Here is a 13724-nt window from a genome sequence, read left to right on the forward strand (position 1 = left end):
AACTTTGTATTTCCTTAACAGTTATTCCTACAATGCATGTACTTTTGGTTCTTTTCTACAATGCAAGTTCTTTTATTTACTGTGAGAAAATGGTTTTGCAAGAGAAAACAAAAATGAGTAACGGGAGTACCCAAGGATCTTACAAAATAGAGGATATGCCCTTACAACAAAATCTTGAAGCCATACGTCACACTATCGCCACCCCTACTCTGCCCACTCCGCCCAATAGGATCGCAATGTTTTGAGCCAACAATCATGGCGGAAACGAAAGTAGCCAATCAGACAATGGCAGAAACGAGAGTAGCCAATCAGACGTGCCGATGTTCGGTTGTTTTTTGGCTTCATCGATTTAATACGATGAAGATACATATGGGCAGATCCTCTATTTATAACATTCTTGGGAGTACCGGTACGCTTAATAGTGCCATCTATGTGGAAACTGTGCAATTACAACTAGCTTGGAACGTTCCCAAACTAGTTCAACATTCATTAGTAACTACATACCGTTATATAGGAAAGCACACATTATTTACCATTATGACCCATATCTGTCCGACTATGCATTGTAGGGTAATAATTTCTTCTTCGTATATCTCAAAAACACATCTATACGGCTGGACAATTTGCCATCTAAGGATCTTATAAAATAGAGGATCTGCCCTTACAACAAAATCTTGAAGCCATACATCACAGTTTCACCACCCCCACTCCGCCCAATAAGATTGCAATATTTTGAGCCAACAATCATGGCGGAAACAAAAGTAGCTAATCAGATGATGGCGAAAACGAGAGTAGCCAATCAGACTTGCCTATGCTCGGTTGTTTTTTGGCTTCATTAATTTACTAGGATAAAGATACATAACGGCAGATCCTCTATTTTATAAAATCCTTGATGCCATCTCTGCTTATTATATCTTAACAGCATAAATGTACAAGTAGGGCCACAAAATTTAATAGCATAAATGTGTAGGTCTGGCTACCAAAAGAAAAAAAAGAAAAAATGTATCTTACGTACCGGACCATTGTCCTTAACAACACATACATATTATCTTTGCAACCTAACCTAACAATTTGAATGTTTTAAGTGCTTTTGGTAGGTTTGAAACTGGAGGGGTACCTCTAAAGTTAAGTTGTTAAATAAAGGTAGAACGCATTTCAGAACTTTACGGTTAGCGCACGCGTCTTTAGCGTCAGAGACCCCGGTTCGGACCCCACGTTAAACTGTAGGTCGACGTCTCATGCAACCTCGCTGCTGAAAGTGATTCTAAACTCAAAATCATCATCATCAAAACTCTACGGTGTTTACTAAACATAACATATGGTGATAACTAGTGAATTTAAATATCCACTACAAAATAATAACAATTTGAAGCAAATTCAGCATATTATGAAAATAAATTATGAATAATAAATATGAATAAATTTGAAGCTCCTCCTCTTTAGGATACCCAGTTTTTTTTAAATGAAAATGATCGGATAGAAAGTCAATACCAAGTATATTCTAAAATACATTTGTAAGTGTTCAGCTGTTTTCCGTAAGGATATAAATAGATTATATCGATTTAACTTTAATATTTGTATATCTATCTATTTATAGAGAGATAGATATATACATGGTATAACTTAATACACCTTCATACGTCCTTGTAACTTTTAAACTAATAGACAAACAATGAACACGGTGGTTCAGTGATAAAGCGCTTACCTCTGGTGCGTGATGTCCCTGGTTCGATTCCCGGTCACGTAAGTTTGTGGTGGACAACATGGTGCCCGTGGGGTTTTCTCGGAGTACTCCCGTTTCCTCCCAGATTCTCCTACCACCAATTCTACCATCATCATTCACTTGTCTTAATCATCCGTCTCCCTTAGCCTAAAGGATATAATCGTGGGACGATAAACTGAAAGATTTCATTTTCCAATTTGTTTTATATTATTTTACTCTGAAAAAACGCATCGTAAAGGAGAGATTAAGTATCCTAAGGACGAAAGGAGGTTCAAGTATACTTTGAAATGACTGCAACCATAATTATTCTTCTCGGTCGTTTTCACTGAACATGAAGTTTATCTGCATTAATAAAAATGAAGAAATATTGTTTATGATCGGATGACGGCGTAATGGCTGAATTGCTCATCATAAACTTTTAGTACCCGGCTATTTGAGGCGATCGCAAAGCGTATTTATTGCTCATGTGTACTCTTGGAATACGCTGACCATGTATTTAAATGCAGATGGCTAATCATAAACGCGAAAGCAATAAAATCGCTGAGAAAACGTCAGCTCGAGCGTATTTAGTGCGGGTCGGAACAATAGACCGCCTGCTGTTTAAAAGATTTCAAAAGGAAGAGAAAAAAAAGGAAAGACATGTTGCCAGGCAAAGGGATTGTAGCAAGAAACAGCTGCTTGGAAGATGGTTTGTGCAGAGTATTGGAACTCTGCTATTACACACTTGGACCTGGCAAAAAGAACCTGGAAATCCTGACTGGCTCACAGTATGATTTACACATCTGGTGAAAGTAAAATTACTGAATAACCACTTTGGCCGCGTTCGCTACAGGGGGTAACGCTTTCTCAAATAGCCTAAGACTTAGTTTTTATCATTTCACTTTTACTTAAATGCATGTAACAAGGGGCTGGTGGAACTTTAAAATTTAAGCCAAAACCACAAGATTTAACACCGCAATAACGGGATTCATTACTTCCATGTTTCTAGGGAAAAGGGGGAACAAGTTCCAAACTGCCAGCTTTCAGTTATCCACAGTTACCTATGTACGGTGTTGTCTCCTCTTTTGTATGGAAGAACAGGAACACGTCTGTAATGAATATTTCGACTACTACTGGAGTTGATCAAAAGGGTACAGATTTAGGTGCACGCTGTGAACACTGTGAAACTGTGGATAATAATGGAAAACTGGCAATTTGAGACATCTTCCACTTTAGCCCAAAACCATAGAATTATATCTAAATATTACCTATTTTTCGTTGTTACATGACATATTTTCCATCGCTCCTAAGGTAGGCTTTCAACACAAACCACACAATAGCAGTGAGGAAACTAGGAAGGAATACTAGGTGTGCTATGTCCAGTGACAGAACAGCAGAGGAAGAAGAAATCACACGGAAGCAGGTAGGACGATCATGGAAAAGAGAGTTCTCACCAGTGACGACGCCAGCTTTACTTTTTGCGAGAGAAAGCAGATGGGCAGAAGTATTTTTGATGTGTGTGTGTATCGAAAATGATAATTTGTATTACTTTACATACATTAAAATAGTGGGGAGTAGGATCACCCTCTGTGGAAGGCACCCTCCCCTCTTTCTCCGCTCTGGCGTCGTTCTCACATTGAATTTTGATTGAAGAAGACCCTGCATTCTAAAAGGAGATAAAAACGGTAATATATATATATATACCTTCCAAATATTTTCTATAAGTTAAGTTGCTATATTTCTGAATTTCCATGGGGGGGCTCAGTGGCAGACCGCTTACCTTTGGTGTATTACGTCCCTGCTGCAATCCCCGGCTAAGTAAGTTAGTCATGGAGAACATCATGTCTGTGGGTTTTCTCGGTTTAGTTCCGTTTCCCCTCACATTATCATTCCACTATTTTTTCACCATCGTTTACTTGCTTTAATCATCTTCCTTAGCGAAAAGGACATATTTTCATTTTCCTAAGGATGTTTTCCATCTCCACTGTAATTTTTTTTTTTTTTATAAGTTTGGAAGCAATGAAAGTATACCTAAGTAGCTCTAGTATATCTGCCAATTTCAATAATAATTCAGAAAATGTTAACCCAAACGAACCAAACTCCTTCATATGGTATATACGTAGAGATGTGGGTCGGGTAAATACCCAGTGGGTAGGTAAATAAAAAATGGGTATTTACCCGGGTATTTACCCTTTTCGTATTTACCTACCCAAAAAATGGGTATTTTACGAAAATCCAATTATTATGAAATTTTAAGAATAATTAACCATACGGTGAATTTTTTTCTGTATTTTATTAATTACTGAAATTGTTACAAGTATTACACTACGGATATTTTACACTAAAATGCATAACATCCCTTAGTTTTATGGAGATTTTAGCAGAAGTACAAGACCTGGCAACACCACAGCATTGGTTTGAATATTAAAAAGGAAAGATAATCGTTGCAGTTGGTCTCTGCCTTCAATACTAGTCTTGTACTGTGCTCTGACTGTTCTGCAAGATGGGATTGCATCAGTTTCTGTCGAAACTATATTTTTTTACTGTTATTTCAACAGTGTTTTGAAAGACTAGAAATGTAACATGGGGAAGAAGGGTCATGCATGGTATTCTTTAAAGCCAAAAACAAAGGTGATGTTTGCAAATTCTGTAATAAAGAATATAAACATGCGAATCTCAGTAAAATGACAAATTATTTGAAAAAGTGTTTTAAATGCCCAGCTCATGTGAAACGACTTGAAGAACAAACATTCTGCAGTACTTTTTCGAATACCGTTGCAAGTACATCATCGGCGAAAAAAATAGCTGAATTATTAGAAATAGACATTCCTGATGTTTCAGTGTCAAAAGAAAGCCCTGCACCTCTATCGCTGGGTTCATGTGCAATACAACTATTAGTTCTCATTCAAGTAAATCATTGGGTTCTTTGTCACAATTTGTGAACCGTATGGATACAATCATAAACGTAAGCTTCAAACAGTTTAGTATATCTTAATTTAGTAAGGTGGATATTAACCCTTATGATACCAAGGGGGTGTTCGTGGAACCCACAACCAATTGCTTTACCGTCCGAACAAATAAATTTAGCATTGTCAGAAGGAATGTTAAGAACAGATTTCAATTGCATTTCTTTCTCAGTGGCTACTGGTTTACCTTTCAGAACCCTACAAATAAGAATGGGTTCACGAACCTCTCTCCCCGTTGGTAAGGCATGCATTTGAGAATTCCTGAAGCTTGAATGTGAGCTGTCATATAAAAAAAAATAATGTTACACATACCTACAGGGCAGTGTTCAATCGATGTGATAACACCTGGGAAAAGAACAACCATCAACAAGAATACAATTTAATAAAGTCTTTGAATGAAATTGAGACTTGAATGAAAGAAACATTTCATTCAAGAAATATAAGAAAATGTAATTCAAACGGTTCTATACCGACATGGACACCACAACAAAGATTACATTACATTACACTGAGTATTGTTGTTGATGGTTATTCTCTTCCCAGCTGAGGTGATTTTACATCGATTGGGCACTATAAGTATACCTGGTAGATAACATTTATTTTATTATATGACAGCTCACATTGAATCTTCAGGTATGATCAAATGAGGTACTTACGGGGAACTAATGGCAACTTCAACCTCATATTCATGCGCAGGATGTTAGATTCATACGAAATACACTAATATCAAGTTTCACTTTGATCCAAAATGGAGATGGGAGCGCCACAGGTCACCAAATGGAGTCTTAGCGATTTTGGTGTCTTTCGAGTGTAATTTTTTTTATTCATTCATGAGTAAAACTGCAAAATAATAATAAATTGACCCCGTTCAGGTGCGGTGCAGGTTTGCAGACAGTTTTGACCATTGCGCACCCGTGGTGTGGATATTATATGTGATTCTAGGATTAACGCGACATTTAAAACCTACTTTTTTATATTTTTTCTCAAAGAACTTCATAGGTAAAGAGATCAAAATATTGAATCGAATTTTTTGAAAGAGGGAAATTGTGGGGGTTAGCTGATATATTTTTCAGACGAAACTCTCGTGTATACCTATACATACATCTAAGTTTTAACAACATCGATCAAGCCAATCTTGAGAAATAATTCACATCACATTTCCGATTTTACGTCATTGCTCACGAAAAAATTAGAGTTGAAGCATTAGGGATTAATGTCTCCTGGGGGTACCTACAGGGGGACTCACTTGTCGTCTAAAGATTGATATGGGGCCATTTTACTATCTTACCCACCTATGCCCTTTTTTCACCAAGGTTTGAACGACTTTTAAACTTAGATTCGTTTCACCAAGACCTAAATAATGAAGAAATCATAGTATGGCTTCAAGCTTTAGATTAGGTGGTTAGGTTGTATACATACAAATCGTATATACACCCTCCATTCCAAAAGAAACCGAACTTTTTAAAAAACAAAAAAGCAATGTACATTTTGGAACAAATCATTTGTATTAATCAATGCATTCCTCTTCTGCATCGATACACATATTTGCACGCTCCAACAAGTTGTCAAACGACTTCTCCATGTCCTTTATTGGAATGGTCTTTAGGACGGCGGTCGTCGCCTTCTCAATGGCATCAATCGATGCGTGCCACTTTCCTTTCATCGCCAAATGCAGTTTCGGGAACAGATAGAAATCGCACGGAGCGAGATCTGGTGAATAGGGCGGATGATGCAACCGAATAATGTGATTTTTGACCAAAAATTCAGTTACAAGTCGCGAACGATGTGATGGTGCATTATCGTCCAAAAGAGTCCAACTGTCGATTTCGCGATATTCGGGCCGAATACGACGAATTCTTGCCAGCAAACGCTTCATGACGCCCAAGTAAAACTCTCCAGTGACTGTCTGGCTGGGCTGAACAAATTCTTTGTGGATAATTCCTTTTGAATCGTAAAAACAAATCAGCATCACCTTAACTTTTGACTTCACCAAGCGACTTTTTTGGGTGTTCCTTCATCCGGCGCTCTCCATTCAGCACTTTGCCGCTTTGTTTCGGGCTCATATTCAAAACACCACGTCTCGTCACCAGTTACAATCGATTTCAAGAAGTTTCGATCCTGCCGAGCACTTTTAACGATGTCTTTGCAATGCGCAATTCGATCAACTTTTTGGTCTTCGGTGAGTTTGTGTGGTACAAACCGCGAATTAACCTTCTTAAGGCCCAAAACTTCGGTCAAAATGCAGTATGCGGTTGTTTGAGGAATGCCTAATTCCATTTGAATAACTTTCACCGACGATTTTTTGTTATGTTTGATGAATTCACGCACTTTTTCGATGTTTTCTTCCGATAATCCGGTTCTGGGACGGCCTGATCTTTCGTCATCATCCAGCGTCTCTCTACCCGATTTGAATCGCCTGAACCACTCGTAAACTTGCGTACGGGATAGACACTCCTCACCATATGCATTTTGTAGCATTTGGTGCGTTTCACTAAAAGTTTTACCCAGTTTAACACAAAACTCAATTGCAGCTCGTTGTTTGAAACTCATTTTCCGACCGATGTACACAACACACTGACAGTTGAAACGCAATAACTTTGTTGCCGTGCATCCAAATGTCATGACATTTATACCAGTTGTCAATGAGGGACTACGCCATCTACCGGTAAAATATTACAACAGACGGCACTAGTGGTACTATTTGTTTTCAAAAGTTCGGTTTCTTTCGGAATGGAGGGTGTAAACCCTATTTGTTTAACCTTTGGGTGATAATCTCAGTTTTAAATGTAAAGTCTGCGATGATTCGAATTGTGTGATGATTCCGACTCTGATCTTACGGTTGATTCTGAGTAGGACGGTAAAATTTGTGCTCGTTTTATAGTGCTCCAAATATGGTAGAGGTTAATTGCTGCTCTATACTAAATAAGTATAAATATTACCTTCAGTGAGTTACTATACAGTTTAACATTGTTCATCACATTAATATTTTAAATATGCTATTCCAATAAAATACTTTCACAAAGCATTAGTGTTAGTGTTAAAGCCCATTTAGTAAATACTATAAAAATAAGGAATTCGTTATTTAAGTATTTTACGAACTGTTATTCCTCATTTTATGGATAATTATCTCTCAACGGCATATTTAGTAAATAATTTGATCAACAAATTTATTAAATTTAGTTACTTTGATAATTCTGCAACTTTCGTAATCATACAATTACGTCTACAGAATGGCAAATGGGTAAATGTGTAATTTGTTTAGTTTCTCAGTATTTTCTAGGTTATTACTTACTAAAGCCAAGTTTCTTTACTTTGATATAACTATATCAACAATTTAGTTGTTACAGTGTAATTTCTTAAACAGATTAAATTTATTAGTTCAGTAAACCAGAAGTAAAAGATAAGAAACTTATTAGTATAATTTTTTGCATAATTGACAATTGAGTACATTTCATTATCTATACATAAAATACCAAAAATAACATTATTTTGCATGAAGAAAGCAACCAGCTGTATCTGGAATATCAGTTCAGTTTTCTTAATGATAAAAAAAATCATCTGTACTAGTTAGTTTTTTAAGGTAATGTTAAAAATGTATACAGGGCTGTATGTATAATAAAATTGTTGCAAACTTTAGATCCTCAAAATAGGAAAGTAATTATTAATAATTCATTTTCCGCCATTAATGTATTTGGCAAACCAAAAGAAAATGTGTTTATTTATTTTAGTAATAGAAATCCTGCTGTTACTTAAATAGTTTAGTTAGTGTGTTCATCGGTGATTTGAAAAAAAAAAAAAAAAAACTGGAGAAGGTGTAGGAAAATAAAAGAAGATGCACCAGATTGAGAAAAATGGAGAAAGGAGTTATATCAGACGCAAACCTAAGGAAGAACCTAAATTCCGTGTCATTAATACCAGGAGCTGCTGGTAGGCAGAATACTTAATAATAGTGATTGGTTTGGTGACAACTGACTTCACTTTTGTTAGTCATCGTTATGTTCTATCATAAATTTTATATTTTCTTGTTGGTTTGGTCCACTATCGAATTCTACCGCCTAGCTGATTGAACGTCCCAGGGGCACACTAAGGTAAAAGTTCATGGGGTAGAATGGACAATTATTTTCCGCGAAGGGTAAAAGAAAGAAATCTAGTATAAGTAGAAAGAAAAATGATGGTGAGTAGACAGGAAATCCGTATTCTGTTACTTAATAAATATCAAATTCATTCTTTAATTACTAGAAAAAATGATTAGTTAAGTGGTTATTTAGTATTGCTGTTGCAGGTTATACAGATTACCATTATATTTCTCATTGACAACGATAAAATCCATGTATGGTTATTTGAAACATAAAATACCCACTAAAATACCCATTTTGGGTAAATACCCGGGTATTTACCCAGGGTATTTACCCGTTGAAATAAATACCCAGGTATTTTACATCCCTATATATACGTGATTCAGTCACTTTTTCGTGTACTCGATGTGGTTAATAAGGACCTATGGTTATACTTCCTTTTTTTGTATACATTCTGCGGTGCTGTGGTTGGTTTGAGTGGTGGTCACTACGTGAGAAGAGTGAATCACGTCGTGGTTCATAAGAAACGTTATTGACCTGTCTGGAAACTATTGTTGTTGCTTTAACACGGAATTAAACTAATTTCAGATTCCACGATCGTTCAAATATTGCAGCCTCTATTCGCCACACACAATTACTTTACTTTAACAGCATAGCAATAAAAGGCAAAAATACATAAATTCTGTATTTTTTCTGACTTCATTTGTTTTACTCTCTTGTAATCGTTCAGTTCTTTGTAGAACTAAGCTCAATCGGTTAGTTTTGAAGGGGAAACCAAAAACTACAATGCCCATAAATAAAGTCTGCATGAGTGGACGTCTGCAAGAGGGGCAAGAGGAGACCACAACAACCCTGGAATTCAAATGAATCAATGATGTAAACTAAGTTTCCCCGAACAAGCAATAATTTCTAAACTTAATTCTTCAATATACTATATACTTCATTTCTTTACGTTTCCAAATTTGGTTGTAAAAAGGTATAAAAGAACATAAATAAGAACTGTTATACGACAACATGCGGGCAGCAAAATACAAACGTATTTGTCATTTTGCTGAAAACTACAACATAAGTATTGGGAAGATATCATAAAAATTAACATGTGGATGATTTTTCCTTTTCCTTTTCCTTATCCTTTTCCTTCACCTATCCGGAGCTGACCCTTCCCCAGTAGCACAATTGATGGGCCAGAGTCGATCAACATGGGATTTGTTGATGGGATCGATGTCGGTGTCGATGTGGATCGATGCAGAATAGCAAACATTTTGCCGACATTTGGCCGATGTCGAACAAATATGGGTCCCACGTCAGCGTGCTACTGGGGTTATTACCAAAAGGCTACAAACAATTTTGAAAAAAAAGAAAAATGAAAGGTTTACAAAGTTTGTGCCCTTCTGAGGAAAATCCATTGGGTGTCCATGTCTGTTACCGTCTTTTCTTTCTCTCTCTCTCTCTTTTAGTTCTTAACCTCAATTAAAGTTTTATACCTTCAGGTGCAGACCTAAGTCCCGGTCATATCACTTTGTCATCGAAACTTACATATTTACACTAGAACTATGTAAAGCATGAAACCTATGGTTAAAGCATGATTTAAAATGTGGTTTCTGTATTTGCGACTGTTAAAAGCAACGAAAGTAGTTACCATTGACATGTATATTTGTAAATTTTGATCTTTTGAACAATCGAGTTTCGTTTCACTGTTAATACTACTGTAGGCTTCCTAACTATGAGCACTCAACACTAAAAGAGATCTATAACTTCCGGCTGCAAAAAATTCGTGTCTTAAAGTTTGAATTTATTCCGAAAAAATCCGCTTCAATATAGCTTTTATTGTCTTTGTTGAATGCAGATTAGTATATATCTGGATCAACTGAATGCATCACCTCCATCAACGAACTCCATGCATAAGTTATGAATCTGTACGTCCTGTCCAAAATTGAATATGATCCATCAAATAGTTCTTTAAGATTTTGTGTCGCCGTTCATTCCAAAGAGAAGAGAATACTTCCCAGTCGTATAAATCAATTCTGTAAAAAAAAAAAAAAAAGAAAAAAAAAAAAACTGGGGAGTTGAGTTGAGTTGATTTTAGTTTAGCGTCCCTTTCAGCAGCGAGGCTATATGAGACGTGGACCTACTGATTAACGTGGAATCCGAACCACATGAGCTCCCGCCGGAAAAACCTGGGGAGTTGCACAACACTGTAAAGTCAGCAGTCACTTTAGATGTGCTTAATATGTGTATAATCCCTCGCACGAGAAGTAGCTTTACATGTTTAGCGCAAAACCGACTAATAGCTATGTGGACAACATGTCCCAACAGAAATTACGTGTGGCTAATTGCTTAGTATAACCTATACTTCATTTCTGGTGGGGTCTCATGTGTTTCGGATCCACGTTAAGCTATAGGATCACGTTTTATATTTCATTTCATTTATTTGTTGTTTCATTAGCTTACAAAATGAGAGAAGTTGTCATGTAAGCATTAAAGTCGTCTTAAAATACATTGTACCTATGTATCTTTCTACAATACAAAACCATAAAATGAGAGATATGAAGTATGTAAACATGATCACTTAACTTCGTAATTAGGTAACTCTTTCACCACACCTGGCGTGTGCTCACGAGCGAACATCTGTTACCAACTCTTCATTTTAATGGGTCATTTAAATATTCCTTAATAGTCTAATAGCATTTTACAGCAAGTAGGTTAAATAACTTCTTACGGAGAACGGTAACATTAGTCACACCGGTATTCTTCAAGTACATAGGAAGTTTGTTATACAAAATACCACTATTCATTTACATGGTTTCGCTTATATTAGGATATATTTGATGGATCACAAATATATCACTGCCTTGTTTTGTATTGGGGTGCTGAAAGGGATATCAAGCTCCAAATCAGCCATGTCCTTACACTGATGGTGTGTGTATGTGTTACACCGAGGATGGGAGACAGTGACCATGATGTGGATGATAATTATGAAATTACGAGAGTGGGAGAATCTCGAGAAAACTGAAGCACGAGTTGTTTGTCCACTTGGCGGGATTGAAACATGGCCCATGCACCAAAGATGAGCTCTAAATCTCTGACCCATCGAAGCTCTTACATAATATTGCTTATGCTATAAGTATGATGTTTCTTCAAGTTTAGTTTATTTCGTTTTCGTGGAGTTTTCAGAGGGACGGTACTTCAGTGGTAGAGTGGTCACCTCTAGTGCGACGAGTTTCAAATTAATTGCAATTCATTTCCAGACGAATTGTTCTCAATTGATCGATTAATTGCAATTGGCTTTAATTGATTAATGCCCAATATTGCAAAGCGTATATATAAAAAAAATCTTCTAGGCTGTAACTGTCAAAACCAAACTTACTTTTTTTTTTTTTTTTTTTTGGTAAAAGGTTAGCAATGCAGTTGATAGTAGCATTGGAATTGGGGCCGCGGTGGCTCAGTGGTAGAGCGTTCAACTCTGGTACTTGGGGTCCCGGGTTCAATCCCAGCCCCCGTCAAGTGGACCGTGTGCGTGGGTTTTCTCGGGGTTCTCCCGTTTCCTCCTACTTTCTTCATTTCTCATAATCATCGTCTCCTTTAGCCTAACCGGCATAATCGTGGGACGTAAAACTCAAAGATTTCATTTCATTTTTACAAGCATTGGAATCATACGTTATGCATTCCGTCTGAAAATTCAAGGTGGAGAATAAAACATCTGGCTATCGCGTGGACACATGCCGTATGACACGTTAAACCTTTATATATATAATTTCTGGTACATTTTTCTGAAATAGTTTTAAAAAAATCGTATGTTTGGTTTTGACAGTTGCAGCCTACAAGTTTTTTTTTTTTTTATGTATACGCTTTGCAATATTGGGTATTAATCAATTAATTCGATTCCTAGCCAATGAATTTGTGGTGCACAACATCGTATCGTAGGTTTTCTCTGGGTTCCGTAGGTGTTGATCTCGGAAGAGCAGAGCTCCTCCCCCATAAGAAAAAAAAATTGTCTTGTCCTCCCTCGGATATGAATATCATTGATCGGATTTTGACAACGGAACACATAGGGACCTGATCCTCCAATGAAAGTTATTCAGAACAAGGCGCCACTGCTGAGTTCTCTTATTTGTTCACACACTCTCATTCCACCAATCATACATTTTCGTTAACCATATGTGTCACTTAGCCCTGCCAGCGTTGCCAGACTCACAGCTCGGAATTATTCTAAAACCTGATCGAAATTATGCTAGATTCGGTCAAATTATGCTAGATCCTCATAATTACTAATTCAAGAGTTTTAAAAGAAAGAGAGAAAGCGAAGTTGAGATACGACAACGTAACTTAAAATACGCAGAGCGCAAGAATGCGTGGATAGAACTCAATACTTCACGCACCAAAACTTTAACTCAACTAAACTAGTGCAGTAAGTTAATTGCCAGACTCAATGGCGTATATATCGTATAAATGAATGCAAAGTGTTTGGTTACATATTTTGAAAGAAAATTACCTCGCAGCATAAGCGGAGTTGAGAATTGCCTGCTGGGGGGAGGGAAGACTTTTGGTCAGTCTCGGACCTTCCGTTTCAGGAATAAAGATGGTCATGAAGTCAGAAACTAAAGCGCGCCATAGACGCACGCACTTGCATTACCAACATGTAAGAAAGGTTTCTTTCATCATACATCTTAAAAGAATTTTTTGCCCACACACGTACCAACGTGCTGTCCAACATACTGAAAGTAGTTGGAGAAATGTGGAGGACGAGGAAACGCGTGCTTTTTCTTTCTGCAACTGCACGACCTTGGCATGCGACGGAGGAGAGACTCACGTGATTTCTTCCGCTGTCGTGATTGGCGGACCTAAATATAAAACAGCCACCTTGCATGAACGAGCCCATACACGGTAAACATGCACGCAGAACGGCAAAGACATCAAACATGTTTTCAGAAGATTTTGAAAACTTTTAACATGAATGAACGAGGCCATACACGATCAACT

General features: G+C 37.1%; 2 protein-coding genes across 3 annotated transcripts in view; one reads left to right on the top strand and one right to left on the bottom strand.

Annotated features, from left to right (window-relative positions):
- LOC145664748 (uncharacterized) overlaps positions 1–13724 on the bottom strand; it is a 578976-nt gene that overhangs the window by 492495 nt on the left and 72757 nt on the right. The gene's annotated exons all lie outside the window — the stretch shown is intronic.
- The window catches only part of LOC145664759 (uncharacterized), a 143438-nt gene that overhangs the window by 77863 nt on the left and 51851 nt on the right, over positions 1–13724 (top strand). The gene's annotated exons all lie outside the window — the stretch shown is intronic.

This window comes from Thermobia domestica, chromosome 1, assembly GCF_964235325.1.
Source record: "Thermobia domestica chromosome 1, izTheDome1.hap1.1, whole genome shotgun sequence".
Lineage (NCBI taxonomy): Eukaryota > Metazoa > Arthropoda > Insecta > Zygentoma > Lepismatidae > Thermobia > Thermobia domestica.